The sequence below is a fragment of the Oncorhynchus clarkii genome, chromosome 32 (genome assembly GCF_045791955.1).
Source record: "Oncorhynchus clarkii lewisi isolate Uvic-CL-2024 chromosome 32, UVic_Ocla_1.0, whole genome shotgun sequence".
Classification (NCBI taxonomy): Eukaryota; Metazoa; Chordata; class Actinopteri; order Salmoniformes; family Salmonidae; genus Oncorhynchus; species Oncorhynchus clarkii.
Genome location: NC_092178.1, coordinates 14,423,654 through 14,429,653, shown reverse-complemented (window position 1 = coordinate 14,429,653; position 6,000 = coordinate 14,423,654). Strand labels below are relative to the sequence as shown.

Sequence of the window (6,000 nt, the reverse complement as noted above, 5' to 3'; positions counted from 1 at the left end):
AGCAACGCCTTTTTAAAATTTATTTTTACAATTTTTGGGGGAGGTGGGGGTTGGTTTTGATAACCCCCAAAAAGAAAATACTTTTAAGCTCATCTGCATATTTATATTTTATGTTTGACTATGTTGAAAGTTTTTTAATGTCAGTTTGTTTGGGTGTAAGCTTTTTGCTGGGCTTCTGTACATAGATTTGTAACACAACAAATTAGCCTTTTAAAATAGTGTGTTGTTTTTGACTTTTTCTATTATTAATTCAAGTTTCCATCCCCATCTTCCTCTGATTTAAGAAACTAATGCATCAAATTATTGTGGGCAGAATTGGGCACAACACTGGCACATTATTTTTCAGGCACTCCTGTTGCCTTAGTGCTCTTTTATATAATTTCTCGACAGGTTCTTGTCTTACGCTACTTAAATCACCTTTTTATTTCGATTTACTTCAGTGAATTAGAAGTGCCTGCCTGCTTTTTTTGTTGAGGGGTTAATTGAATCGATGTTAGTGTATTTACAATTGGGATGCACTGATATCATTTTGAGTGTTGCTGTTTACAAAGTTATGAATCCTTTTATTGTGGCCAATGTTTCTTAGTACCAAATGGCACCCGTGTCCTTATTTAGTGCACTACTTTTGACTAGAACCCTGAGCAACAGTAGTGAACTATAGGGAATAAGCCTTTGAGTGTTGCCGTTTCTTAAGTTATGGATCCTGTGGCCAATGTTTCTTAGACGGTTCCAGCTCTTGCAGTACGTCGCCAAGAGGAAAATCATTGAGTCAATTTCACCTGACGGTGTTGATAAACTACTTTTATAATGCAGCCCAGCAGCCTGGGTCGGGAAACCTGTTTTAATTCACTCTGAAATGAAGGACATAACTAACAGAAATTCGTTCCATCACTAATTTTTGAAGTTCTCTTAATGTTCACTTTATATATATTTGTTGTTGTTGCACTGATTGATTTGTTGACCATGTGTGTTTTGTAAGAATGTTTTGCTTTCTTTTTTTTTTTTTTTTAGAGATGGTGTGATTTGATGTGTTTATGACGTATTAATACCATATTTTCAGTTTGATTATAATCACTTTTCAGCCCGACGGGTTAACTGGTTGCATTTAAAATTGATAAACACATTTTGCATTTCAAGATATTGATTTATTTGATACATCAGTTGAGAGACATTTGTTGACTCCCTGTCTTTGTCTTCTAAGCCAGTGTTTCCTAAATACCTTTCTGTTTTATTTTATTTTAAGATAAGCTTGAAATTGGAATTGTCAAATAATTGACTCAACAACAACAAACACACATCCAAGTTTAGCTTTGTTATAATGAACCAGACAATCTATAGTTATTTCTGGTTGTTTGTGAAAGTTAGCTGGCTAACTCATTGATCCTGCTTTGTATTATAACCCTTGGAGTTTCTTCCCAGAAGATTGTTTCTGGAATATTTATCTGTTTACTGTTGCATAGATGCTCTGTCTTCACTGTGGACTGGTTGACATCTGAAGTTGGTCAACACCCAGAGTGTGATCCAAAGAGCAGACATGCCTAACGATTCTACTACAGTCAATTAAAGTATGAAGCTGGCCCTAACTTAAGTCAGCTTTGTTTTATTTGTTAGGATTTGGTGAAGGTACGCACACAATTTGTGACCCAGGGTGGTTATTTTTTTGTCTGTGTACCTGCAGTGTATTCGTTAGTGCACACCTTAGCAAAACATTTTGCAACGCAAAACAATTTATTATTGGACAAATTCAGATTAGTTCCTCTGATTCGAGCATACACCCCAGAAGTGTCTGCTGGTTGGTCAGAGCTGACTTTCTGTCATGGCAACATAACTGACCATAATGTTCTGTCACAGACCATTTTGTTCTCACAAACAGCAGTATGATGGTGTGACTGCCCCCCGACAGACAGACTGCTCTGAATTATGGAGCAGTCTGGATAGCCCTTATGAAAAATGAATTTACAGTGTTGACCGCTCTCTAACATGAATCCCAGACACCCTGGACACACCAGGCCACACACTCACATACACACACGTTGACCCCCTTATAACACAGATGTGAAATCCTTACCATAAAAACACTTGTCCATGACTAACTGAACCCAGACAACACACACAATCTCAATTTCCCCACAAATGGACATAAAGCATTTGCTGTAGCATGGTCTTATGGTAGTTCTGATTAAGTACTTAAGCTTGACTTTTACAGTCGCTGTGGCATCCTCTTCACATACACTCTTAATCTTCCCTCCTTGTATGTTAAATCAGCCTTCTGCGACTGTTCAATAAGCAGAGGGAAATGGAAAGGCAGACTTCCTCTCGCACACAGAGGGAGGGAGCAGGAGGAGAGAACTCCTCACACACTGTTATCACGCGCGTCGGGCTGCAGGAGAGATACAGTACCGTACAGTTGTCAGAGGGAGGATTCGGGCTTTCCCGTTACCGGAGCAGCATGACCTTAACGGCTGTTTGTGGCTCGTCAACCGTGGTGATCACGCAGAGGACAAGGGATTGACAGACAGGCGCACAGGGTGAAGACACTTACCACAGAAAGTTCGGGTTTGTGTGTCGGTGACCGTGTAAAAACATGAGCACATCGCTTACGCATGCGTCCTGACTTGTCGAGAGACTTCTCTTACGGGTGATTCCAAACGGTAGGCTACCTTTTGTTTGTCTACTCTAAAAACAAATGAAATATGTTTATGAATTGAGATATGGAAATGTAGGTCAGAGTTCACGGGTGTTATGTCCCTAGATGAAACCAAGTATCCTCATAATGTGTTATGTTGTAGTGGCAACATCTCGGGCCTCAAATACAAAACATAAATCTTGTGAGATGTTTTATGAGACGTGTGTAGGCTCAACTGTGCAGCGTTAACTTTTGACGGCGGGGGAAGTAGCCGGATGGATCCCATATACACGGGCTCGTTTGATGGGCACAGCACAAGTTCGGGTCACAACGGTTAACAACCCACCAATTCTCTCCAATAGTCTGTACTTACGTTCTGCCAAAACCTGTTGCCTAAAACGAGTCTTGTCTCCTGTATTATGTTGATTGTGATGCCTGTGCCAGATATTATGTGTGGTTTGTATTCCAAGCAGAGGTTAAAGCCCAGATATTCGTGACAGAGTAAATTGTGTCAAGCGCAGCTGGAGAGATGGAGTGAGCGGGGGAAATGTGGAGAGAGTGATTCCGTGCGTAAGCGACCTGTCATGTATAATTTCCCGTTTGCTAAACTGCCATCGTTATAATGCGCACCAAGCAGTTCGCCACGTGCGGTGAGCGTGCAGGAGCAAAAAGGCAAACCCACAGGCGCACTCCATGTGTCGTGCAAACTCGTGCAATTTACCGTTGGCGTTTTCTTAAAGGTCAAATGCAGCCGTTTTTATCTCAATATCAAATGGTTTCTGAGCAACAATTAATGTGATGATTTTCAATCAAAATGGTCAACCAGAAATAAAATGAGCTTCTTAGCAAGTAGCAATATCTCAAGCAAGAATTTTGCTAGGACTGTCTGGCAGTGGTCTGAGTAAGGAGGGGAAAACAGAAAACCTCTGTTTTTGGCAGAGGTTTGGAACTCTCTTATTGGTCTATTAACTCATTTACCGCCAGGTGATGGCACCAGACAGCCTGAAATGTCAGGGATGGCATTTTAGCCTGTCTTTTCAAACAGCTCTTACACTAAAATGGCATTATCATAATTTTCAGAATGTCACACTATTATTCCAACCTCATAGTGTGGAAATATATATAAAATACAGCTAAATAACGTTTGACTGCAATGGGCCTCTTTAAGGTTTTTAAATCACAAATGAAACGTTTCTAAAAATTCATAGGATTTGGTGTTACACAATACTTCTGGTCCAATTCATGGAAAGTAGGCTAGGCTACACATTGAAATGAATTGGATGACACTGTTTGCAGGCAATTCATGAATGTCAAAGAAGGTTTTTCCTCTTAAGTGCAAAATCGTATTCATTATATAGCCTACACCCGTTTAGGTAAATTTTATTTCTTCAGGGATCATGCCTCCCTCTGAGCGATTTGACACTCTCCTACGCTCTCTCTCTCTCTCGTTCCCTCTCTCTTTTCATCCTCTCCCTTGCATCTTCTTCTATATTTAGTGTGTCTTCTCATCTGCGTGCCTATCCCGCACTCGCTCTCAGCGGCAGATGAATGGCGCTTCTCCGCACCCTTGCGTTTCCCAGAAGATTGCCGAGAGAGGAGCATTGGCACAGCACAGACGGATTATCCTCGTGTGTAATCCGTGTTTGGTTGCGCTGTCATTTAAAAATACTCTGTTAGGAGAGCAGCTCTAATGAGATGCCCCCCTACCTTCGTCTCTTTATCTGTTCTCTCTCTTTCCTCATTCCTTTGCTGGTCATTTAATGCTAGTTTAGTGTTTGTCTGTCTGTCTGCCTGCCTGTGTGTGTGTGCGTGCACTGGTGGATTTAGTGATTTGGAGACCCCAGGCAGAGGCCAGTACTATAAATGGTTTTATAATAAATATGTAATTTAACTGTAAAAATGTAATGCAGTGGCAGGTAGCCAGCAGTTACAGTAAGAACGTTGGGCCAGTAACCGAAAGGTTGCTGGTTTGAATCCCTGAGTAAGAGTGCAAAATTACTCGAATTGTCAGCGATTAGGTGAATGGATAAACAGAGTCAGGCGCAGGACACAGGTATGAGTAATAATCTGAATTTACTCAAAATGTAAGCAATGTTCCAACAAGGAAAAACACAAATATCCAGAGCACAAATAACGAACCCACATGACAATGACAATCACTCACAAAACAGAAAGGGAAGCCAGAGGGTTAAATAAGGAACATTGATTATGGAATGGAAACCAGGTGTGTATAATGAAGACGAAAATGAAAATGAAACATGGATCGGTGGTGACTAGAAAGCCGGTGACCGCCGAACGCCGCCCGAACAAGGAGAGGGACCAACTTCGGCGGAAGTCGTGACAAAAATGTAAAAATGTATTACCTTTTAATGTGCCATGAACACAACCATTCATGTTTTCATCTGATTGTCAAACAAATCACTTCAAAAAGTAGGTTACCTTTGTGGGTTCATCCCAAAATAAATAATTCCAGCATCCGAAACCATTTTACCGGAGAGAAAGCATCCGAGCGAGCGAAACAACGCCCCTCTGTCTTACTATATGTAGCCCATGTAACTGATGCTGTCTGGCCAAAAATAGTATGACATGGGCCTTGACGAAAATGGCAGTATTATCAGCAGTACAGTACCTGTCTTTTTGTGAAAGAAATGCTTTAATTTAGGTTATTTTTTAATTTTATTTTCTCTGCTCTGAACACGCCTCATTGCTGCAGCTTAATTTCAGTGAAAGTCACGTTTTCAATCATATCAAGGGAAACAAAGCACAAAGTGTGTTCTGTGTGTGCTCTCTCTTTGAAATGATGACACTTCAACATAAAGACCCCAGCGCAAAGCTCCTAAAAGCCCAGTCCTCTTGCCGCTCCTAAGGTCTCTTTTTACTGGTGGTTTAGATGCCTCACCCCTCAACCTTGTGATAGGAGGATGATGATGATGATGCTAAAGGGTAACTTATCTCCACAGGTAGCGCTGAGCAGTTATTAGGGACCACAGTGCATCGTCATCATAAAAGCCCAACTCTTCAAACCACACACAGGTAGAGCAGGAAGAACCAGGTAAAAGCTTGGAACAGAACAGTAGAACCAGGTAAACGTTTAGAACAGAACAGTAGAACCAGGTAAAAGCTTGAACATTAGAACCAGGTAAATGTTTGGAACAGAACAGTAGAACCAGGTAAACGTTTAGAACAGAACAGTAGAACCAGGTAAAAGCTTGAACATTAGAACCAGGTAAATGTTTGGAACAGAACAGTAGAACCAGTTAAAGGCTTTGAACAGAACAGTAGAATCAGGTAAAAGCTTGAACAGAACAGTAGAACCAGTTAAAAGATGATAGATGTTCTTTACCATTCGGCCATCAGTTTAGCCCTCAATGCTC

General features: G+C 41.0%; 1 protein-coding gene across 1 annotated transcript in view; it reads left to right on the top strand.

The window, feature by feature from the left end:
• Positions 1 to 2,621: 2,621 nt before the first annotated feature.
• Positions 2,622 to 6,000, top strand: part of LOC139392048 (raftlin-like) — a 44,818-nt gene continuing 41,439 nt past the window's right edge. The window contains exon 1 of the mRNA XM_071139700.1: positions 2,622 to 2,651. The gene's annotated coding sequence lies outside the window, so the exon portion shown is untranslated. The remainder of the gene's footprint in view (positions 2,652 to 6,000) is intronic.